Here is a 24,860-nt window from a genome sequence, read left to right on the forward strand (position 1 = left end):
GCGAAACCAAAACCCACGCACGAGATGAGGGGTGCGGCGAGGGCTGCTGGGGGGCAGCAGCCAGGGAATATGCCCGCAGGAAAACCGGCGGGGGGCGCGGCGCTGCAGGGAAAGAGGGGTGCGGTGCGTCGGCGTAAAGGCACTGCACCGAAACACCTTGAAGTGTTAAGGCACCAAAGCCTGAGTTCTGCAGAAAGTTTCCTGCGGCAGGTATCCCATTGAAGCCTGCTGCCACTCAGACTCCAATTTGCACATTGCATAATAAGATTAATTAGATATGGTGATTGCGGTTCGTTTGCCTCATGCTCCAGTTTCTAAGTATTCTCTTCCCGGAGTCAATAAGACAGCCCACGTGAACGCATTGAACCGTATGCGAAAGTCCCTGCAGGATCAGGAATCCTGAGCAGCCCAGGTACCAGCTCAAAACCCCCGTGAAATGTTTCTTTAACCTGTTCCACAGGAATCTTGCCTTTGCAAGCATTTTTTTACCACCTAAGGCATATTTGCTTTCGAGAGGTTTGGGAGGCATTGCATCTGAGTATAAACCTCTTGGAAATCTGGGGCTCTTGACCAGTTAAGAAGAAGATGCTGCTGCCGCTGTGGCCATTCTGCAGAAACGGAGGAAAGATTTTTCAAGCGCGCTGAAGATTCACGATTGGGTTTGACAATCTATACCTCTAATGTTTCTACTTGCCCTCCATGTCTTCCAGCACTCCCTTCCCACCCCAAAGCACCCACCTCCCGTGTTCCAGCTCCGACAGCTGCCATCCAGCCACCAGGGCAGATCCGGGCAGGGACGGTAACGGGGTGCAGACAGCCCAGCTGGGCGCCTGAAGCCAGGGGGGGGTTTCCAGCTCACCCTCTATTTCTCATCCCCTCTGAAAATACGGCCACTACCTTTTCTCTGGGTTAACTGGACCCGCAAGAAAATTCCCATCCATTTATCGATGCTGTTTCCATCCGGGAGAGCTTGGCATGGGCCAGCGCGGCCGCACCACGTCAGAGCTTCCAGCCACTGACGCTGCCACCGCGCGCCTGCAGCCCGGGAGCCCCCAGCGAGCCCAGAGTACAGCCCTGGTGACGGGGGCCACGAGTTCATATGATTAAAACTCTTCCTCCACCACATCACAGGGCAGGGAAGCAAAAGACAGGGTTTATTTATAATCTTCCTCGAGTGGAAACCAGAAGAAGTGACCCATTATTACTGGAGATTTTTCAAGCCACCCAGGAAGAGAAGCGACATTTAGTTGTCGTTAAAGGCTCATAACTGCATAACAATTTCATGCTATGTTAACTTCTAGGTTTTCTTTCGCATATAAATTTTTAAGGAGTAAAACAGAAAAACCCAGGCACTTGACCTTTAATCACAGTTATTTGTGTGATCAGTCAAGTGTGGGAAAAAGCTAGTTTGTGCTTGAAAGATGCCCTTTAAAACGAGATTGCTCTAATATGACACACGACTCACATGGTGTAATATATGGGATCTCGCTTACCAGCCTCTGGGGCACAACATCCTCCCATTTAGTATTCACGCGCAGGATCTTGCCGCTGGTACGCTGGAAGGTATTAATGTCATGAAGCAAATCAATACGGCCCCCTGGGACGGCTCCATTCACCACCGAGCCCCACGGGAGGTGAACGCGTTCGTGTCGCTGAAGAACCAAACAGGGAAGAGCGTTTTCAATGTACACGAAGGATTTGATGTTAGAGATATGTTTCATTAGGAGAAGGGTATGTCATGCTAATAGAGTATAAACCTTTTCCATTTATCTGAGATATTATTCCAAGCACTTATAAAAGCTTAATATTAGAACAGCCAGAGGTATTTTAATTACGATTTTGAAGTATCACGTTGTTTTGGGGAAATGATCTCATGAATTTTTCTTTGGCAAGACCGGATGACTAAAAGCCATTGCTGGGGGTGAAGGAAACAGAGCAGACTTTTAAATGGAGACTATTGGATTTATTCATTATCAGGCGCAGATGATGAACCAGGGGCGGGCAAAGGGGGCCGCGGCAGAGACCAGCCAGCGCCGAGGACTCGGCCCCACCAGGGAGCAAGCGGGACAGAGGGATGCTGTTCCCGGGACGGCACGTCACGGCACACCGGCTGCCTGCTCCAGCACCCGCGGCGTGACGAGGGGCCAGTTCCTGCAAGCAAAGGAAGAGGCATACACCTTGTCTGGTCACCTCTGTCACTCCCACCCAGCCCACGGGCAGCTCCCCGTACCCCACTCCCCACGGGATGAGCCCGAGAGACGAGTGGGAAAGCAAAGACGGCCAGTTATCCAGGCTCCAGGCCGCGCCGGCGCCAGCACGGTGTCATCCGCCGAGCTGAGCTATTACCTGCTGTAAGCGGAGACGGAAAGATAGTTTTGAAACCATGGTGAAAATAACCCTCCTGGAAGGAAAAAAAAAAAAAAAAAAAAATCAATACAAACACCAAGGAAAGAGGATCATAATCCAAGACCATCAATTCCTGAGATAGAGAGTTGAAAGTCTCAGTGGGAGGACAGCCAGAGCTGGACCGAAAAACAAAACTTTTTTTCTTTTGCTGACAAATGACTCTCGTGCTAAAGGGCAAAGGAGCCAGGAGGCCGCGGTACGTGGCTGTAAGAGATGCCCTTGGAGAAAGCAGGAGCAGGCGGAAACCTCACGGCAGCTTTCGCACCTCTCCCTCCTCTTCCACACTTGAAAGGGTTTTCTTACAATGGAAAACCAGGGATTTGTGCAATTTCGTGCTGTTTTGGGCATGTCACAAAAACATGCTCCAGGCTGAGCTTTGCTGCTCGTGCTGCGAGGAGGCTGGGCTGAGCGCAGGCAGCAGCAGCGCAGCACCCATGTATTCAGTAGATATCTCCCGCAGGAAGGCGGCGGAGCTCCTGCGGCTCAGACCATCCACACCCCGTACCGTCGGCATCTCGCCAACCCGCTGCCCCCGGCTGATCCCGGGGCTCAGACACCGCTTCCCGGGGGGATCACGCTCCGTCGCAGCTGGTGCCTTCACAGCCCGCTGCTGACAGCGCCGTCTCGTCCCCGCACCATCTCACTCGCCGCTAACTGTAGAAATCACAGACAAAATAAAAGTTAATGTAAAGCTTCCCCATAAATCCCACGATCAAAGCCGCCCAGCCCTGCAATCCTGGGCTGCGAAAGGAAAACACTCTGTGTATTAACTCCTTTTACCTTCTGTGTTGTTTGTCTGAAAACACAAGCAACCAGAGCTATGCGTTTCTTTTTAACGGCTTAATTTTTCTGTCAGATGTGTACTCTCTGCCTCAGGATGTCTGTACTATAAATATTTTGCAGCAGCTCTTTAGCTTTTAAGGTAATCACATAAAAGATCCTTGACTACATAAAGGCAGCTAATCTGGGTAAATGCCTTTAAGCATCTTTACATTTCTTGTTAATGGATTTCTAGGCAACCCAGAGAGATCCGCGTTCTAGAAAATAATGTAAAATAGAGTAAGTGTCTAATATTTTTAAACGCTTCACATCCGTCATATACTGAGAAAATCCAGAGCTCCAGGCAGCGTAAGATCATTATGCTTATATAGGAAATACTCCGTTCTGTCATCATCAGTGCGAAACCCAGCCTTTCACTGGGGGCAAGGATCCGTTCAGTGTTAAATTCCAACTCAACCGGAGACAAATTATCACACGCTATTAATTAGAGCCAGACAGGAGGGATCCAGGCGCCGCAATCTGGTGACAGGCTCTGAAGGGCAAGTCAAGGCACTGACTGAGCTGCGGACTCGTGCGTGGAGAATGTTCCCTCTGGCATCCCGACCGGCGCGGGGAGCAGCAGGAGGGCATGCGGGGGGTGATGCCGTGCCCTGCCAAGGCGGAGGCCAGAGGTGAGTGCAAACCCCTTTGCAAAGCAGGTCTCCCCTAGAGCCCCACACCCCCGCTGCCCCTCTGCCTGCTCCCCTCGGAGCGCTGCAGCCCCGTCCCCTCCTTCCCTTCGGGCTCCAGGGCTCTCGGCGCATCGCCTGCCACCAAAACCCCACGGGACCCAACGCCAGCAAGTGAGCAACGGTCCCTGGGCAAAACTCTCATGCTTTATCTCGCTGTCACGTCACACCTGCGTGCGACGGCTCTCCTTGTCCTGCTCCATGCCCTGCCCCGCAGCACGGAGTGCCCGCAGGTGGCTCTGCCCTCGCCCTGCGCAGCAGCCTTCCGCTGTCTCCACCCCCGGTCGCGCTGGTGGCTTTGGCAGGGGGGTGAGAGCCACAGCAGCCATGCAGGAGCAGGCACCGGGAACGCCGTGCAGCACAGCCGTGCCTCGGGACCTTCATCCTCTCATTCCTTGTGACCAGCTGAAAGCCTCCCGCTCTCCCGGCCCTGCTGAGAACAAGCAGAAGCCGGGCCTCGGCTCATGTAACCCGCAGGGCAGGGACAGACGTGGCAGGGACACGGAGCGAGGGGCGTTCTCACAGTCCACCTCACCTCTCCCGCTGCAGAGGGGTCGGGGCTCAGCATCACTCCCAGCACCCGGCCGTCCCGGGTGCCCAGCCCAGGCGAGTCCCCGTGCTGCCTTCAGCTCCACGCACAAAAACCCTGCGAGGGAAAAAAGCACCTATTTTAAGAGCTGTCTGATGTAATTATCTCTGTGGAGGAGGAAGCAACGGATGCACAAGAGCAGACAGGCCACCTAATTCGGCAGATTTATTACATGCATTAATTAGGCTCCCTGTGCTGTTCCCAGGGGACTCAGACCCACAGCCGCGCAGCTCCGTGTCGGTGACATGTGGGAATAGGGGTGCGGGGCAGAGCTGGAGCTGGTGCCAAGAGCACGAGGGCAGCAAAGCCGCCGGCTGCCTGGCAAAGACGAGCCCAGCATCCTCGGGCACTCCTTCGGCCGTAAGCGGGCTCAGCACGAGGGGCCGTCCGGGCAAGGGCCCCAGACAGGTGATTAGTATCAGCAAAGAGACTTTGAAGGATTACCAAAAAAAAAGACCAAAGGGAATCAATTATCTGATAGCAGGTTTTCATCAGTCACACAATGGCATATAAATTACTGAGGCTAGAGAGCTGAGGGAGCCCAAGCCACGACAAAGCCAGGCAAATCCCATCCCAGCCCGCAGCAGCACCCAGAGCCTTGCGCAGGGCGGACACGGGGCTGGAATGCAGAGAGGAGCCACAGCTCTGCTCCTCCCCGCATGCCCTGCACAGCGGCACCCAGGGGACCGGCACGTCCCCCGAGCGTCCCGGCAGTCACCACCGACCGGCCACTGACCACGGCTCCAGCACTCACCTGGGCAGCACCGACCAAGAGGAAACCACTTGGTGCCAATAGGAAGTAATTTAGAGCTTCAGAGGAAACCAGCTGTAACTTAGTGCTAATTAACATCCAGTTACTTAAAGTAAACATCCTGAATTTGGGACTGTGTCCTGCCACATCCATTCAGTCCCTTCTGAGCGGCAGGATCAGGAATCCCAACCTGCTCCCACAGCCGATGCGCACAGGCGCTGGGGCTGATGCCACCCCCAGCCAGAGCCCGGAGCCCCTTCCCAGCCGACCCTCGTGCAGTCACAGCCGAGCTGGGGGGTCCCAAGCGGAGAGATGCCCCTGCTCCCCAGGGAGGCAGGTCCTGCCCTGCGGAGATGCTCTGCCGGTGGTGCCGAGCACAGGGCAGGATGCCGGCACTCCGGGCTTCGCACAGACAGACAGCTTCACGCTCGGGCAGCCCCTTGTCTGCTGCTCCCCTTGCTTTGGTTGAAATCTGGAATTGCAGCCTGAGAGCTCAGGTGTCTGAACCTCTGAGAGCCGAGGCCTGTGATAGAAATGATGATATACCTCAAGTATAATGGTGCAAACAACCATTATCATAATTTTGATACCAATTACGTGTAATTTGAAGAAAGGAGTTGTCCTAGCTTTGATTTGCTCTCCTTGTATTCCTGGCTGGTTTCATTAAAATCACTTACAGAGATTTGCAGCAGTTCTGTTTGAAGTGCTGTCATTAGGAGTTTCATTTTCGGTGGCGTCGGAAATAATTTCACAGCAGGCTGTTTATTTTTTTACAAAGGGATCTGCAGCATGTGGCCGCCACTTGCGGTCAGATGCGTTTCAGATGGACAGGTCCCGCTGGTCGCTTGCCCTGGCGAGCCGGGGCAGGGTGCTCCGGGGTGGCGGTGGCAGAGACTGGCCCCTGCCGCGGTGCCGAGCTCTCACCGCAGTCCAGGCTCTTCCCAGATCTCCTTCACCTGTTCCCAGCAGCGCTGTGCGGAATTTGCAGCCCAAACCTCTGTAAAGCTGAAGACCACGTAAGCGCCAGGCTGGTTGGCGCCGCTCCCAAGGGCACCCCCAAGGGGGACCCCAAAGCGCCAGCACGTCTCAGGTGTGGAGCTCCCTGTTTCACAGTGCTTCCCTTATTTGTTAAGAGTCTTTTTTACATTTAAGCCTTTGTGCTGATTACCATTTAAAATCAATTACCAAGATTTCTAACTTCATTGGCCCCTCAATAAAGCGTCAGCAAATGTCCCTTAACAGCAAGGGCGCTGGCGTTACGGCGCTGAGCTGCAGCGGGTTTCCTCGGGGTGAGCGCGGCTCCGGCTCCTATTCATCCGGCAATCAGGGACGCAAGTTGCATGACACACTGATGAAGAAAGACACTTTGGGACTTGCTCTGTAACTCAATCACCACAAGGCATTCGCCAATTATCCCTTAGTCACGGGGTGAGAGAGACAGGCAGGTCATGCAGCACGAGTCTTTTCCATTTGTCCATGAGAAGAGAGGATAATGTACTTTGCAAATGATAATTAGCAATTTACTCCAGCTGGGGCTAATTCCTAGATGCATTTTGCACTCCAGGACTCGGCGCTTGGGCGGACTCTAAATAAAGGCACCAGCACGGTGTGTCCAGCTCCATTAAAGCTCACGGTAATTACAGTGCTTGGTGTGCGGCCGAGAGCTGGATGGCTTCCCGCGCCTCCGCTCCGCCTGCCGCCGTGCCGGCTGGATGCAGCCCCTGCGGAGGGACCGCCAGACACGCCATCCCCGGGACGCCGGCCATGGGGGTCCTGCCAGCTCCGTCCCCACCATGCAGAGAGGGACCGTCCCCAACGGCATGTCCCGTCCCCGCTCCCAGCCGCTGGCTCGGCGCTGGTGGCCGACGGAAGGGGCACTGGGGGAAAAGACCCACAGCCCAGGGAAGCAATAAATTCGGTTTTATTCTAACGGCGCAGTCGTGTCCCAGGGCGAGACTGCCACGTAGGTTCGCAAAAATACTGCTTAAGCAAACAGAAAGGGAGGAAATGCTGGAGAGAGTGTCCAATCTGCATTATAATTAGGGGAAAGAATGAAAAATGGCAGAAACAACCTGTTCCCATCTGCAGCTGCAGTTTGTTCCCACTGTAGCTGAAAGGCCATGCTCCACCCGTGCCAGGAGCTTTCTCTGGAAATGTATGAATGTTTCATTCAGCAAGAGTGGAAAAAGAGCATCTTTTTGCATGTATTGCAGATTCTGCTGTAATGAAGCATCAGAGAGAATTTTATCAACACAAGACACTTACTGCTGCCTCCAGCCTGGTGGCAAGAGTGGGGCCTGCACCCCCGAAACAGTCTCCACGAGGAGGAGCCACCATGAGCACAGCAGGTAGGCTCCGGGGCTGGGGGTCACCCTGGTGTGCAGCCAGGGCTCTGCCCCAAACATAGTTGGGGGTCACCAGTCTCCCCCCCCGGCCAGCCGGAGTCAGAGGGTGCGGAGTCAGTGGATGCGTTTGAGACATTATTCAATCCCAGAGTGACTAATTTATCCATAAACCTTCCTAATGAGGCTGATAGTGTAGGAATGGAGAGAAAGCAGCATTATTATCTGTAAACAGCAGTGGCTGACAGCATGTTTAATCACAGGCTGCGTAACGGTGACATCGGTGGAGGACACGATTAGACGCTTCTCCAATTAGTCATACACCAAAGGCATGATCACGGAGCCCGAGAGTCACTTAAGCCCACAACCGAGAGGAGCAAAGCCCAGAGCCGGAGGCCGTCCTGGCCAGGAGGAGGCACCAGGGGCCATCAGGGCTGGAGCCGTCCCCGACACCGGCTTGTCTGGGCCCCGCGGCTGAGCCAGAGCCACCGCCGTCACCGCGGCCCTGTACTACCATCCAGCTCCGCCGGCCGCTGCTCCTGACAGGGTTTTTAATCTGCAGAGAAAGCACTAATGGGATAGAGAGGTAAAGAGTTCATCCTGCTCACTTTCCTCTGCTTCTTCCCTCTTTTTCTGAGCATCTCTCTCTCCTGGTTTCCTCTGGCTCACCTCTCCCTGCCTGAGAGCTCCTGAGGTCTGTAGATTAAAAGCATTAATAAGAGCCAGAAATTATTATGGGAATCCTATTTATCACAAAGCGAACGGTATCGAGCAGGCTGCAGCCTCGGGAGCCATGGCCATTGGCTTACAAGAAGCACCGTCGAGGCGGTGGGGTTCCTCCTTCCCCGGCCCCCCCTGCCTGGGCACCAGGGCTGCGGGCGAGCGGGGAGCCTGCAGGACGGGGGGAGAGGCAGAGAAAGCAGCGACAGGAGCAGCTGCCAGTGCCCAAAGCGAGAGGGGGAGCGGTGACGGCACGGGGGACACCCTGGTGGAGGCACCACGGGGCAGTAGGACGCGGCCCCCACCCCCGGATAACTGCAGCTGCAGCGTTCCCGGTGCCAAGGCTGCTTCCACGGCAGACAGGATTTCAGCACATGCCCTCTCTTCTTCCTAATCCCAACATCTTGGGTCAAACCAGTAGCTCCTCTGTGGTGAAATCCAGGTGTTTTGATTTGTCTGTGAGAGATCTCATTATCAGCCGCAGCAGCAGAGACACTGACATTTCATGTCAGGGCCCCTTTGAATTTACTTTCTGCCCCGAGGTACAAAAGAAACCATGAGAAATCAATTTTCTTTCCTCCAAGACCCCCTAGTTTTAAAGAACTTTTAAAGGGCAGAAAAAAAACATAACCGGGATGTCTTCTACCTTTAAAAAGGTCCTTTATCATGTTAGATTTTGATTAATCAGCCTCCTACTACTGTCACTTCCACGGGGGAGAGCATCAGGGTCCTCCCCGCGGGAGAGGGAGAGGGAGGCTTCAGCTGCTGGTGGAGACACGGCCACGTGCAGGGCAGGCTCCAGCCTTGGCACCAGCCGTCCCTCCTGGTCCCGCTCCCGCTCCTGCCAGCAGGGAGACGTGGCACCGCGCTGGGTGCGGGATGCTCGGGTGGGCGCTGCCGGCGGCTGGTTTCTGCTCCCCTGGCGCCGCTCGCCATGGCTGCCTCCAGGCTTTGAGACGGCTCTGGGGCTGCAAACCCCGAGACTCCCCAGCTCGCTCCAGCAGGCGCCGGCCCATGGTGCAAGCGTGGTGCTCGCAGACGAGCCCAACGCCGCGGGGGGACAAGGCTGCTCGCCCTGGTCCCAGCCCCGGCCGGCAGGCGCGGGGGCATGGAAGCCCTGCAGACTGTGACTGGCAGCAGGCAGCCCGCTCTGCCTGCCAGATGACACGCATTATTCAGGCGAAATATTCATTTAAGAGCGTCTGAGCCATAGTAATAAAGCAGACATTATGACAATACAGATCAATAAGTCCAGAGAGGATCCTTTGCTGAAACACGCTGCAATTGTTCAAACCAAGTCTTAATTGTGACAGGAATTGATTTCTCTTTTCTAATATCCCTGACTTTTAATTAAAAGGTAGTTAAGTAGACGATACATTTCCAGGATCATTTAGAGGCAGGACAACATCAAGGAGCGCGCACTTAAAATGCAGAAATGGTGCCTTGTTAATGCAACGAGACTGCAGCCTGGGGACTTGCTCTGTGACGATTCAGAGATGCCCACGGCTGAGCAGGGGACAGGGACGCCAGGACACAGGGACACCGGGGTCCCCCATGCTGGCTCCCGCAGCCTGCGCTCCCAGGGACACAGGCACGTCCCCACTCATTCTCTCCCGCTCCCCAGGGTCCTCCATCCATCCGCATTTCACACCCTCTCGCACACACGAGTGCCTCTAATAGCTCTGATTATCCTGCAGACTCCGGCGCTTCGCTTCGCCCTTGGCCGGTGGGAGGTGGCTGGGGCCACCAGGGCGGGCAGCCCCGTGCCGCAGCCCCCCGGGCACCGCAATCGCTGCCCCACCAGCTGCCCGAGGAGCTCAGCAGTGTCCCACCATGGCCACACGCTCCTTGAGGTGGTCCCAAGACGTGGCGGCAGCAAGGGAGGCCGGGAGGAGGGAGCGATGGAGCCCCTGTGAGGGGAGGGATGGGCTCCTCCAGCCTTCTTTTTTTTTTTTAATTTCCAGGAAGCTTCTCACGGCAGGGGTGGCGGTGGCGTGGCACAGCACGAGTGTGAGGAAGCCAACTGTGAAACAGCCAGACGCTTCTCAATCATCCGCTATTAGAGTAAAACAGGCCAAAGCACCTTAATCTGACTGGAGGGAGGCCATTAACATCAGAGACTCCATTAAAAGAAGAAATGGGCCTTTTATCTACTCATCAAGAATCATAAAGGAGAAAACCTTGGAAGACACCCATAAATCCCCTAACGCGTCCCCAGGGAAGCCCCAGCCCTGCAGCCCGCAACTCAGCGCGGCAGCGGCGGTTCTGGCACAGCAGCTCCCGCGCCGACGCCACCGACCGTCTGTGAGGCCGAGGCATCTGCCGGACAATCGGACATGACAGACCCGCAGCCATCCACCCACCCGCGTTGGAGGTGGCAGCGTCGCACCAGGGGTCCTAGCCATCCCTAAGGGTGGCCTGTCGCTGCCAAGCGGTCCCTGGCCGGAGAGCAGGGCTCCCGGGCTGCGCCAGGGCCAGGAGGGACGCTGGCTGCGCGTCCCCGTGGCGTCACCCTGCCTGGAGCAGCCCGGCAGAGCCGAGCGTCCGGCAGAAGCTCCTCTCCTGCCTGGGGGATGAGGGGCTGGACCCAGAGCCAGAGCGTTGCCAGGTTCACGCTCCCCAGACGGGTGGACCCCCAGGGTCCATTACCTCCCATCGCTGGAGCTTTAATAACAGAGCATTCACAAGACTAATCAAATCTCCCCTGCCTTACCACCCAGCCTGGTGGCTGCTTGGAAAACACGTGTGATGTTAAGTCAGGAAAGTGGCATTTGGACCAGGTCCATAAGAAATTGAGTGGTAATTTAGAAGTAATTTAGGGCTCTCCCTGCCACCTGGAAGCCAGAGCTGGACTAGGGAGTCCTCGCTGAGCAGCCTCCGCCTCCCGTCCCCATCCCTCGGCACAGCCGCCCCCCTGCCCAGCGCACCCGCCGGGCTCACCCCCACCTCCAATGCCGTTCTCACAAAATATATCTGGTATTTACTCTGCTGGTGGGTACGTAAGTGGTCAGACACTGCGTCAAACCCTGTTTCCCCAGAACTGATTAGATTAGAGAGCAGAGGTGCTTGAGAGCTTGCGGATCCTGCCAGGAAAGAGGAGCAACGACTGAAGAAGATTCTCAGAAACATCCACGCCCTGATATTCTTCCCCAAAGCTGCTTGTTCATGCCGGTTGGAAACACAGAAGCGTCACCTTTGCAAATACAGCCCATTTATTTATATTATTTGGCTCATCAAATATAAGCCAAAACACAGACGGTGACAAATGGTCTCCTGGCTTTTTGAGTGCTCCCCCTCCCCCCCGCATCCATCCCTGCCAAATACACCCCATGCGAAGTGCAGCCCCTCGGCCGTTCTGCCCATTCGCCGGCTGCAGTGTGTCCGTGAGCCAGGCACCCGCTCTCCGGCCGGGGGAAGGGGCAGGCAGCGGCACCCCCTGGTCTGCCTTCCCCTAACGCCCCCCCTCCTAGAGAGAGGAAACCCAGCGATCGCGTGTGTGGACAACTGCCAAAGGCACGTGGACGACTGCCGAAGGCAGGATAGCGCTCTGCCCGGCAGGGACATCGGTCTCGAGAAGGAGTGGGATAGCCCGGACAAGTTCCCGAAGAATTCGTGGTGCTGTAATACCTCTTCATGCTGTTAAGCTTTTAATTCATCCAGCTTTGTTACCTTGGATATTTCGTTGTCTTAATCAATGGAGCCCCCAGAATGATAAAAACCTTCATTAATACCACTGGGTTATTGCCTAAAACAACAGCACACCGTCGGCTGCTTTTTAGTTTGATCTTGCCGTCGCCTGGGACAGGATTAGAGAGAAATATATCTACTAATTCCTCCAATATCCTTCAGCAAACACCAGCTCGGACCAAAGAGGACATGAGATGCCAGTGCTAGTAATTGGAAAGCAGCTCTTCACTTGCAGATGGTCGGAGACCCTTGATGGCACCCCAGGCTTTGACATAATTATCGCAGGCGCAGAGCAGCTGCCAACCAGCACAGTACTTGAGCGGAGAGAGCTGCTTAATCCTACTGCCTCTCTTCCTAAAAGGGGCCTTTCATCCTTCTCCAAGCCCTTTGCAGGGTTGCTGCGTGAAGCACGAATCAAACATCGCGGAAGGGGCTTACATACAATTAGTGGCTCTTCTTGCTCAGACGGAAATTAGCATGTGGCCTTTGAAGGGGTGGAGGCCGTGCCGCCTCCTGCTGCGGAGGTGCGGCAGACGCCCATGGGACCGTCCCCATCCCCGCTCTCCTGGCGGCGGCCGTGCCCGCAGTGGGACGGGACCGAGCCCCCCGCCCACAGCGAGCCTGAAGGCGGCAGAGGGGGAACGGGCACCCGCGACCCAAAGCGCGATGCTCGAGCCCTACGAGAGCACCGGGCGTCTGCTGGAAGAGCCTCCTGGCGAAGCAGCTCGGGCCACGCTCCGCAGGGCAGAGGAGGGTGGTGTTGAAGGCCAGAGGGAACCATCTCATGACGCACTGATAAACTCAGACCCTTCCCCAGCGCAGCTGTTTGCAGCTGCCGAACTCCGCTTACAGCAGAACGCGTTACCAGCATTGCACTTTGTAATAACAAATTTCACCCCAGTTACCTTACTCCTGCAGTTTTCTCTGAAATATCCCAGACCTCTCTGCATTTCCCAGCCCCAAGGGGTCCCCCAGCCCGATCCCCGCCGCCCCACACCGCTGCCCCACACCTGCCATCTTTACCGGTCCTTACTCACCTCGCCAGTCTTGCTCTGACCTCAGTTTGCTGCGGTTCAGCCCAGTTTGTCTCGCACTTGACCGCAGTGTGTGCGGTTCAGCTCTCCCCCCGTCCAGCACACAGGACGGCTTCCCCAGATCCCTTCCCGGATCTTATCCCGCTTTTCCATGTCCTGCTGGTTTTTTTTGGAGCTCAAGTGTTGCAGCATCCCAGTGGCCTTCCCCAAACAAGCCAGAATTTTTCCGGCCAGACGCCTCTGGCTTTGAGTCAAGTTCCAGTTTCCCCAGCCAGCGAGTCCCACTGCCTGCCAGTCGTTAAGTTCATGTCCAGTCATTAAGCTCACATCAGCTGTCGGCCCCTCATTCCGCAGCCAGGGTGGCCGCGGTCAGTGACAGCTCTCTGGGGTTGTTGACACGAGGTTTAGCCGCACCAAACGTCCCTGTAAGGGACCGTGGCAGTCGGGTCTGAGACACCCTCCTATCCGTCCCTGCCCCGCAGGAGGCACCAGGAGCATCACCTTCGTTTCCATCGTCAGCGAGCGTAATTAATAGGGGTCCGCAGACAGCCCGGGGCAGGGAGCAGGGCTCTGCGCATCCTCATGCCCCACAGCACCGGCATCGGGAAGAGGGAGCAGCCTGGCCCTCGGCGTAGGATGCGGTTTACGTTTGGTTTTTTCTTTTAAATCTGTTCCCGACCTTGTAACTGTTAACTCTCAAAATCTGACCTTAAGCCTCGCTAAATAAATTTTTCCCCTGTGTTACCGTAAGAGCTGCGCGATGCCAGGAACGACGCTCAATCAAGGCGAGCCGGAGAAGCCAAGGGTCTCCGCGGGTCACGCACGGGCCCGGGGAGCTCTGCCAGCACAGACCCGCGCCTCGTAACGCCCGGACCAGCCCGCCTTTGCCTCCCCGCGGCACAGAGTAACACCAGAAACCCCGAGGAGTTTTGGAGGGTGCAGAGCAGTTCCCAGCCCATTTTGTCACAGGATGTGGGGCCACAGTGACGCAGGCACCGAGTGGGGTCCATGGCAGAGACCCCGCGGGATGGCGACAGGCAGAGCTGGGCCACCGACGCGGCACCGACAGTGGTCGGTCACACCGAGAGCTGGCTGTGACCATGCACAGCCCCACGAGACACGTCCCCCGCCCTGGCGTCCCCCTCGCCCACCGAGACACGTCCCCCGCCCTGGCGTCCCCCTCGCCCACCGAGACACGTCCCCTGCCCTGGCGTCCCCCTCGCCCACCGAGACACGTCCCCTGCCCTGGCGTCCCCCTCGCCCACTGGCCGCTGCTGAAGGGCAGCCGCAGGTAGACGACAGCGGCAACGCTGCCTCGGGAAGGGGAGCACGAGCAGCGCAGCCAGATGCCACGTAGACTTCAGAGAGCAGTAAAGTAATTAAGTATTGACTGAGAGCGTCCTAAGCGAGCCCCGGATGCACATTACATTCCGCTTAACTCAATAATTACCGTATATATTATCCCTTTCCACACTCTATCTTTATTAAGCTAAAAGGTCTGTAATTAGCTACTTGGTTTAAGTGTAAGATTTTAATTAATTCATATCATGAAATATAATTGCTTATTAGAGACAATGCTGCATATTCTATCACACCAGTATGTCCCTGCAATATTTTAACCAAAATACAAGAGTTTTTGTCACAGTGGGTGAGCAGAGGTTTTACTAATCAGGCGCCGGGACGCGAAACATCCTCTACAAAACCAAAAGGAACCCACAGGCCGGCACGCGGCTCGGTACAAAGCCATCGCAGAGCTGTTCCCTGCCACAAAATGGAGCAGCAGCCACAAAGCGGTGTCCCCACCATCCGGGGGAGGCTTCGCCCCCAATGGACCAAGGTGTGACACAGCCCCGAGCACCCCAAGTGCCTGCACCATGGGGTGGCTCCTGCCGAGACCTTCCGTCACCGCCACGGAGCATGCGGAAACAGGAGCACCAGCCCTGCAGGCAGCCAAGAGACTCACCTGGCAGTGTTCCCAGAGGCGGGCAGGGCTGGTGACACGCGGTCCCCCAGAACAGGAGAAGGTTTTCCATCATCACGTCGAGGGAGCCAGGGGAGAGGGGGAGCAGGGGGAGGCAGGCAGGGTCTGGGGATCTGCCACCCCTCCCAGCTCTCCTGGCATCCCAGGAACCCAATTAGCAGGGAACCATGTTCTTCTCTAACGAGCCTCGTTAGCAAACCTCACCTGAAACTCCATATTCACTTGGTGGCTGCAGAGGGAACCTGGTTCATCTCCTATGGCCGAGCCCAGCCCCACCACCAGCACGGAATCTGCAAATGCACTCAGCTGACGATTTAAGCTTTGATTCCATTTAATTTAGATGTTAGAAGAGTTTTATTTTAGGAGTTAATATGTTATTTATGAAGGTATGTCAACACAGCATATCAATTTAGCAGCTGTTGCTAGTTTACTATGAGATGCTGTTCAAGACAGGACAATCTGTCTCGCTGTATAATGTCAATTCTGTGGCACTCACGCAAATGCAAAATCACTACAACACCAGAAAGAAACAACAGCCCTACTAGAGACTTAGAGAAATACCTTGTAAACTGCACGATAAGTTATTGACTTTATGGCAGTTGGTGCTGAATTAAAATGATAAACTCAAGTTTTTTATCTGCCGAAAGCTGTTTCCATGGTGTTGAAGCAGCAGATGGTCTTTCCTAGAGATAAAGGACTTCAAAGCTTTGCCAGTGCAGAGCACTGGAGATTTAACATATGTATTGTGAAATTTAAGAGGAGAGCACCTGGAGGTGCGGTGGGATGGTGGCTGGCACGGCTCTGCCTCGCAGGGGACCCCAGCAGGACCAGGACCAGGACCCACCACAACACCCAGCCCAGGGCACGTTCACAAGGCTGTATGGACCCAATTAGCTGTTCGTCGGGGGTTCCTTCATACTTAACTCGGGAGGGAAGCCCCAACAGCCACAGCCTTCCCTTCATTCACACTAACAGCCTGTTCTGCCCCTCTTTCAGGAGTCATTAATTCCTAATAAGTAGAAAACTGCATGATGGGCTTTGGGTAGGAATAGTTTACTGTATCGGAGACAATCCATGATCTAAATTACCAGCTATAAATCAGTTTTCGAATGTTGACATATCTTTAATAATGATAAATGAAGAATTTATGGATGCTGCTAAAGTTCACATCAAGATTTTGATTTACGAGCACGCTGAGCTCAGGTGGAGCCATCAGCCCCAGGTCCAGCACCTCGTCCCAGACTTGGACGGCAGCGTGTCCCTCACCTGCGCTCCGGTGACTGCCAGCCCCGTCTCCCTCCCGTCCTGCGGGGCTGGAGGTCCCCGTGGACCATGGCCAAGTGACTGCAGGTGTGTCTGAGCTCCAACAGCTTCCGCCTCCTCTGCCAGCTCCTGCCTTCCTCACCTCCCTGCCGCAGACAACCAGGACAGCGAGAGGTTTGCCTTCTGGGCACTGAAGGATGCTCCCTCTCGTCCAGAACGCATCCGTCTCAGGTGGGGCTTCTCCCTGCCTCTCTGTTTCTCTTGGCTTCGCCTGGAGACACCCTTTCCCACCGCCCGTGAGGGTCTATGGCGGGGACAGACACTAGCGTGAGGTGGGCTGGAATCATCTGAGGTTTTGCAGAATTCAGGACACCGACCTGGCGCAGGCTCACTGCTGAGAGCTGCCAGGCTGGAGGGAGAAGGGCTGGAGCAGAAAGCTGGGAGCCAAGAGACACTGAGACATCGGCTGCAGGAGGCCAACAGAGACCCAAAAGGGGCTTGGCCACCTGCAAGGCTGAACAGAGAAGCTCAACAGAAGCCGGCAATGCGCCCTTGCAGACCAGAAAGCCAACCGCATCCTGGGCTGCATCAAAAGAACCGTGGGCAGCAGGGCGAGGGGGGGGATTCTGCCCCTCTGCTCCGCTCTGGGGAGACCCCACCTGGAGTCCTGTGTCCAGCTCTGGAGCCCTCAGCACAAGAAGGACACGGAGCTGTTGGAGCAGGGCCAGAGGAGGCCATGGAGGTGCTGGGAGGGCTGGAGCCCCTCTGCTGTGGGGACAGGCTGAGAGAGCTGGGGGGGTTCAGCCTGGAGAAGAGAAGGCTCCGGGGAGACCTTCCAGCCCCTTCCAGGCCCTAAAGGGGCTCCAGGAAAGCTGGGGAGGGACTCTGGATCAGGGAGGGGAGCCATGGGACAAGGGGAACAGTTTTAACCCCAAAGACGGGAGATTTAGATGCGATCTCAGGAAGAAATTCTTGGCTGTGAGGGCGGTGAGCCCCTGGCCCAGGTTGCCCAGAGAAGCTGTGGCTGCCCCATCCCTGGAGGGGCTCAAGGCCAGGTTGGACGGGGCTTGGAGCAGCCTGGGCTGGTGGGAGGTGTCCCTGCCCAGGGCAGGGGGTGGCACTGGGTGGGCTTTAAGGTCCCTTCCAACCCAAACCATTCTGTGATTCTATGATTTTGCAAAAGCACCGTGGTAATGGTAGGCGCTCCACCACGTATTTCACACAAACCAGACACATGAGCAACTACAGCCACAGGCACAGCCCTCCTCCGTCCGTCTGTCCATCCATCCATCTGCTGGCTCTGCTCGTCTGCTCACGCTACCTGGTGCTTCGGGACGTATCTCCCTGACCAGGGCTGCTCTCCTCTCACACGTGCCAGGAAGGTCTTCTGGGCTGGAAAGCTGCTTTTCATTTGATTTCAATTTGCTGTTGGAATTAAGCTGGTGTAAAACAGTGTGTGAAGAGAAAAATTACCATGTCTGTTTAGGGAGCGTAAAATAGGTACTTAACTGTTTGACCACTTGGATAGTGGGGTCCAAATCAATTTTCACCCAGCTCACGTCCTGCCACAATTAATAAGCCGAAAATGCTTGTTAGAAGCAAACAGTAAACAATAAATAACCTCAGTGCCCGTCACTCCTCTCCCTCAGGCTCACACTCTGCCGTTCTCCCCCTGCGCTCGCAGAGCGGCCATGAGCGGCATTGGTGGGAGCCGCAGCGCCCGAAATGGGGGTCTTGGGTGTCTGGGGGGTTGGGCCGTGTGTGGGATTACCGGGGTGCTCCCTGCGGCGACGGCAGTGAACCCGGGGCACCTGCAGGACAGCCACCGGGAGCGGGCGCCCCGGCGGAGCCCCCCCAGACCCTTCCCTCTTTGCCAACGCCGACGGAGGGACCCCCGGCACCGGGGACTGGGTGGAAAGGGGCTGAGCTTGCCAGAGGTGCAACACGCGCGTCAAATGAAACACAAGCTTGACACGCAGCCCCAGCGACGTCCCTGCAGCAGACACGGGGGACCGTCCACCGCCACCGCCTGCCCGCGCTCTGCACCCGCCTCTCCCTCCCTGCTGGAAGAGCCGACCCCGATCCATCTTTCTCCAGCGACTACTACAGACGCGTGCCGCGGAGAGGCAAGGCAGGACGCAGGGCTTAGGAATTAGCCTGTTCCCATTGTGACGAGGGTGGGAGCACGATGGTTGTGACCAGCACCCTTGCTCCAGCACCCAGGGGTGTGCGCTGGCACCCAGGAGCCCCAGGAGGGCTGTTGGGGGTCAAAGCGGGGGGCTGATCCCCTTCCCCACCCAGCCCCTCACTTAACGAGGTCTGGAAGCTTTGCAACGAGAAGCACCGAGCTCCTTGGCCTAAGCCAAGGCCAACGACAGCTCCCCAGCGAGCCAGAGAAACATTAATTGTTAAGCAAGTAATTAGTGGCTACAAAATATGACCAATACAATTACACTGAGGGTTTTTTTCCCTCTCTCTGTCCAGAGTCTTGGCACTGAACAGTCTCATAATTAGAAGACAAACTGACAGGCAGCTCCTGTGAAAACGCCCATCCTCCTTTGCAGAGACTCCCCAAGCGTTCTGCACCAATAATTACTAATCAAGTTATTTCTTTCAGTATTAAAAAGGCATTTCACAGGTAATTTGCCCATAATGGCACACAGCCCCGTAGCTCCGGCGTACGCCTGGAGGCCAGCGGGTCGGGGATGGCCCCAGCTCTGGGCTCACGGACCCTCCCCGAAGTGGCCCCCCCCAGCTCGGGACATGGCCTCCTCGGCACCGTTTCACCCCAGATGTTCCCAGCTGCAGTGCGCCCTGCCTCCGTGGCACCCAAATGATGTCATCCGTCTGCATTTGCTAAGGCTGTTTGGGGAAAAAAGAGCCCAGGAGTCTGTAATTTGTCATTATCATACAGACCCGGAGAACAGCTGAACAAACCGCTAATATTGAACAAACAAACAAACAAAAACCGATAATGGCTTCTATCGAGCAGGGACCCAAAGCTGATGGACGACCTGGAGCAGCCCAGGAGAATTATTTGTGAATTGCTATCAATTTCCAAAATCAAAATGTAAATTTTTGCCTCACAATTGAAGTGCTGGGGGAAGTTTTTGCTTTTAGAAAGTCTTTTCTATCCCTGTGACTTTTTTGGGGAGAAAATAACATTCACTCCAGCCAAGCCCAGGTTATATATTTACGGTGAGGGGGGTGAGCCCCTGGCCCAGGTTGCCCAGAGAAGCTGTGGCTGCCCCATCCCTGGAGGGGTTCAAGGCCAGGTTGGACGGGGCTTGGAGCAACCTGGGCTGGTGGGAGGTGTCCCTGCCCAGGGTGGCACTGGATGATCTTTAAGGTCCCTTCCAACTCAAACCGTTCTGGGATTCTCTGATTCTCACAGACACAGAGCGAGCTGGTTGAATTGGGGCACCTGTGCCTGGGGGCTGCCCCGCGTCAAGCGTCACAGGGCGTCCTCCGAGTCCTCCCGGACACCAAAACGCTGACACGGGGACAGAGCCCCCAAGAGCGACCCACGAGCCCTGCAGCCCCTGCCCTGCCGCCTCCAGACACAGCTCTGCGTTTGGGCAGGAGCTCAGGACGTCTGTCCTGGGTTGAGCGACACAGGACTAATTTCTCTTCTAATGCTGGGGAAAACTCCACTTTTGGAAGACTCTAGTGTCTGAATTTGTGAAAATATTTGCTTTATAGCCAGCTAGGCTATGGGAGATTCAAGGTCACAGTGGTTTCAAGCCTTGCCAGGTGCAGGGATGAGGAGGAGCGAGGCCTGGGCGTTTGACCCGGGCTGGCCAACAGGGTTATTTCATACCATGAACGTCACATTCGATATAAATTAGAAAGTTTGCTGCGTAGTTTTGCTCTCCCTTGATGGCAGCGGTCCAGAGAAACTCCTTGCCCCGGTGCCGGAGCCCTGAGCCCTGAGCCCTTCCCTTCCTCCCGAAGCCGCAGCGCTGGCAGCGTCCCACATTTACTGTCCCTGCCGGGAGCGCACGGCTTCCTAGGATAGAATGGGCTGAGCACAATTCTTGTGTATCTTATATTAGTATTGGGATTAATACTGGCTCTTTAGTATTATTGTTAATTATTTAGTCTTATCCTATTAAATCTATTTACATTTCAACCCTCGTGTTTCCTTTCTTTCCCCAATTCCCCTTTCCGGGTGAGGAGGGGTCATCGGGGGATGGAATAATTGTCTAAACGACAATAAACTGTCATGGGTTTTCTCAAACCATAACATCGTCTCTGTGGAGTCCAAACCCACGGCGCTGGCCCCGATCTGCTCCGTGGCGCTAACAGAACATGTGCCACGCCGCAGACAGCGCGGGGCCTTGGGCGCTGCTCCATCGCTTACCGCTGACAGTGTTAGTCCGACTGCTCGGAGCAGGGCGGGCGGCAGGATCACGGAATGGTGGGGGTTGGAAGGGACCTCTGGAGGTCATCTCATCCCACCCCCTGCCAGAGCAGGGTCCCCAGAGCAGGTCGCACGGGAACGCGTCCAGGCGGACCTGGCAATCTGAAAACGTTAGAAACAACCGTCTCCGTCCCAGGGCTGCGCGATCCCGCTGGCTGGGCAGCCCGGGACAGCGCTTCCCACCTCAGCGAACGCCGCCGCTGGCTGCCGCTGGTGCACACGCTGCTCCACTCCCAGCAGCGCGGTATCCGCCGTTCCTCCACATCCCCGGCCTTTTGTCATTATCCAACCCGTGACAAACCCATTACGATGCTAAAGATTGGAATTTACTGTGATCCCAGCAGATGCTCAGGAACCGGCCCAGAGAAACAGCAGTGTTTTGCACAAGGCAGTAATAAATTACTGAAGGTCACCTATGATTTATCACTGCTTTGGATGCCAGACAGTGACACTGCTTCACCCAGGGAAGTGGCCTCGTGGGTGCCAGAGCATCTGCTCTGGCTGAGCCTCTAACAGCGACGGTTTTGCTTACTATATGGGACTGGACGCATCCCCAATAAGCACACTGTCCGCTTGTTTGAGTGATGCCTTTGCCATACAAGGCTGTAAACGTACACTCCCTCCGCTGTGCACAACTGCTCCGACAACTGGAAAAGCACCATCTGGGGAGAGGACAAACTCCAGGAGCCGCAGGCGGCTGCCACACAGGGCGATCTCTGCGGTGCCAGCCCCCTGCACCCCCGGTCCTGCCCGGATGGGCCAGCGGAGGACGCCGCCACAGCCAGCATCACTCCGGAGGAAAGCGGCACCTTCCAGCACAATCCCGATTGCGATGGAGAGCCTCTGCGGTGCCGAGCTGGCCTGGCAAGGGCTACGGACACAGACCCTTCCTCCCGGGCCTCTCTGTGCGCTTGGGCACGCCCTCCCCAGGCTCCGGTTCCTGCTGGAGCATCCCCAGCCCAGCTGCGGTTTCAGCAGTGCCGGAGGGGCTCCGAGACCCCTGCCCGTGGAGCCTCCCTTCACCTGCCACAGCGAGCGAGACCCTTGAGCCAGACTGGAACACCTCTCTTATCAAGGAAGGCTGAGGGATTTGGGTCTTTTCAGGCTGGAAAAAAGACGACTGAGGGGGGATCTCATCAACACTTCTAAATACTGAAAGGGGGGGTGTCAGGAGGATGGGGCCAGGCTCTTCTCAGTGGTGCCCGGGGACAGGACAAGGGGTAACGGGCACAAACTGGACCATGGGAAGTTCCACCTCAACACGAGGAGGAACTTCTTTGCTGTGAGGGTGGCAGAGCCCTGGCACAGGCTGCCCAGAGAGGTGGGGGAGTCTCCGTCTCTGGAGACATCCCAACCCCGCCTGGAGGCGTCCCTGTGCCACCTGCTCTGGGTGACCCTGCTCTGGCCGGGGGTTGGAGGGGATGATCTCCAGAGGGCCCTTCCAGCCCCTAACATTCTGTCATTCTGCGAACGCAGCCCACACCCTGCCCTCCTGCCTGCGCCCCCCTGCCCCGGGGGGGCTGTCCTGGTTGGACTCGATGACCTCAAAGGTCCTTTCCAACCATAAAGATTCCATGATTCTGTGATTCTCCCCCAGCTCCCATCCCGCCTCCCCCAGGGCTGGGAGAGCCGGCGCAGCCAGGGAGGTTGTCACGGGCACAGACAAGCACCACTCACAGCAAGACCCTGCCAGTCCACACTGGCAGCTGCAACCCCTCGCTTTAGAAGCAGGAAAAATAATTACCAGCCATTTTTGGAAGTAAATAAATAGCTGGTGAGCTGAGCCTCCTGAATTATTAATGGTCAGTTCAACTGCTCAAACACCTTGGTCGCTACTAACAAGAATATCCGTTGCCAATAAAACTCTTTGCTTATCGTGCTGCCAATATAAAAAAAAAAAATCCAATACATATACAAAACCCTCAAGCACAGAGGAATTGTCTGAAAAACAGGCTCAGAGTCTGGCAAATCCTCCAAATGCATCCCTATGCAGCTGTGCATACGAAGAGGGGAGCTGGGGGACACCTGGGACATCCACGGGCCCCCAGGAGGGGTGAGGACCCAGAGATATTAAGAAAAGGTCATATTTTCTTTCGTTGCAAGTGCAATGGGCAGCCAACAGGACATGAGCTGCACAGCCTGCCCCAGCCAGGGGCTGCCCGAGCCCAGCAGAGCTGCCGGAGATGCAGGATCCATCCCAAGTTTGAGCCCTGCGCCTCCCCAGGCTTGGTCCCAGCAGGGACGAGCCTTCGCCGCGCTGCTGAGCGTGCCAGGAACGGCTGCAGGTGACAGGCACTGCCAGAGATAAGGCTACGCAGCACCGCACCGCGTTTTCATCTTCAAAGAGCTTTTGAGATGCTAAGGAATTAACAGCAGCTTCTCCTGGGCACGGCTTTTGTCCCTGCGTGAAGGTCTGAGACGCGGGGCTGGCATGGCGGAGACGTGCTGCTGGAGCCCGTCTGCAGGCTCGAGCTGCTGCGACGAGGAACAATTAGACAAGAGGACAGAGAAGCGCCGAAGAGAGCGGCTGGCGCTGAGCCGGGCTCTCGGCGGGGCTCAGGCTGCGGTGACACTGGTGCAAGCACGGTCCCTGCTGCGGTGGCACCGCCGCCGCCCGGGCAGCCATGGCAGGGCGAGGCAGCCCCCCTTCCCGCGCAGGGGGGAGCATCAGAGGGGCAGGGTTACCCCAGGGCTTGGAACGCAGAAGATTTCCCTGCCAACAGCCCCCCAGGGACACAACCAGCCCCTGGAGCCAGGGGCTGCTCCCCGCCGTCCCCTGCCACTCCCCGCAGCGCCTGGCCGCTGGCAGCGGCTGCGTTTCCAGACATCCCTTTGATCTCATCAGAGGCTGCTAGATTTAATTCCCAGCACTTTGGTATAAAGTCAGGGTCCCATCCGGAAAGCAATTTGTGCCTCCTGGAGCAGGCAGTCGTAACATTTCCCATTAAAATGTAAATTGGCTAAGTTTTCTGGCATCTCTTTTCCTTCCTTAAGGTAAGAAGAATATGAACTTGTATTATTTTTTCCATCAATGTTATCTTCCTCTCAGTTTTGTGCTCAGTAAAAAAGCTGCCCGATATACACCTTCTGCAAATTAAATTTGAATTGAGTCTGACAGCACAACAGGGATCCAGATTACAAAGAGATGTGCTAGCCTAATTGGAATCATTTCCAAGAGGTTATTCGCAGAAGCGTTAACCACGGAAGGCACAAGTGGAGCCACACGCGGTCCCTGCACCCAATGCTCATCGCAGCCGAGCCGCCCGGCATTGCCCAGCCAGATGCGGGACCAGCCAGCTCCCGACACCCACAGCACCGCGCCGGCAGCATCGCCTCTGGGGAACGGGCTGGGCGCCCAGTTTACAGAATCACAGAATGGTGGGGGCTGGAAGGGCCCTCTGGAGATCATCCCCTCCAACCCCCGGCCAGAGCAGGGTCACCCAGAGCAGGTGGCACAGGGACGCCTCCAGGCGGGGTTGGGATGTCTCCAGAGACGGAGACTCCCCCACCTCTCTGGGCAGCCTGTGCCAGGGCTCTGCCACCCTCACAGCAAAGAAGTTCCTCCTCGTGTTGAGGTGGAACTTCCCATGGTCCAGTTTGTGCCCGTTACCCCTTGTCCTGTCCCCGGGCACCACTGAGAAGAGCCTGGCCCCATCCTCCTGACACCCCCCCTTTCAGTATTTAGAAGCGTTGATGAGATCCCCCCTCAGTCGTCTTTTTTCCAGCCTGAAAAGACCCAAATCCCTCAGCCTTTCTTCATCAGAGACGTGTCCCAGTCCCCTCAGCATCTTGGCAGCCCTTAGTTTTACTGGTGATCACAAACTTCCACCCCAAACCAGCCCTGCTCAGCCAGGACCAGCCACTGGTCCGGACGTCTGGTGGGGGTCAGCCACCTCTCGGTGGGGGTCAGCCACTGCACACCCCACCAGACGCCAGCCCCCGCCATGCCGGGACCAGCCAGGCGCCGGTGGTCCCAGCCCCACCACTCCCCTCCCCAGCAACGCACTGCGCCCCCCCCGCAGGAGCAGCAGCGAGGGAAGGGACATCTTGCAGCAAACACAGGGTTTTGGCCAAACGTGCTCTGTAGAATTAAACCAATCGTCCTGCTCACACTGCAGTTTTTTAAAAGATGATCTTTCATGATTAAAACCCTAAA

At 56.2% G+C, this 24,860-nt stretch overlaps 1 long non-coding RNA gene across 1 annotated transcript; it reads right to left on the bottom strand.

The window, feature by feature from the left end:
* Positions 1–2,949: 2,949 nt before the first annotated feature.
* Positions 2,950–15,103, bottom strand: LOC141733012 (uncharacterized). The gene is made up of 3 exons (XR_012584202.1): positions 15,001–15,103; positions 4,450–4,560; positions 2,950–3,060 (listed from the first exon to the last, which is right to left on the bottom strand). It is a non-coding gene; the product is annotated as an uncharacterized LOC141733012 (long non-coding RNA).
* Between the last annotated feature and the right edge of the window lie 9,757 nt (positions 15,104–24,860).

This window comes from Larus michahellis, chromosome 19 (genome assembly GCF_964199755.1).
Source record: "Larus michahellis chromosome 19, bLarMic1.1, whole genome shotgun sequence".
Classification (NCBI taxonomy): Eukaryota; Metazoa; Chordata; class Aves; order Charadriiformes; family Laridae; genus Larus; species Larus michahellis.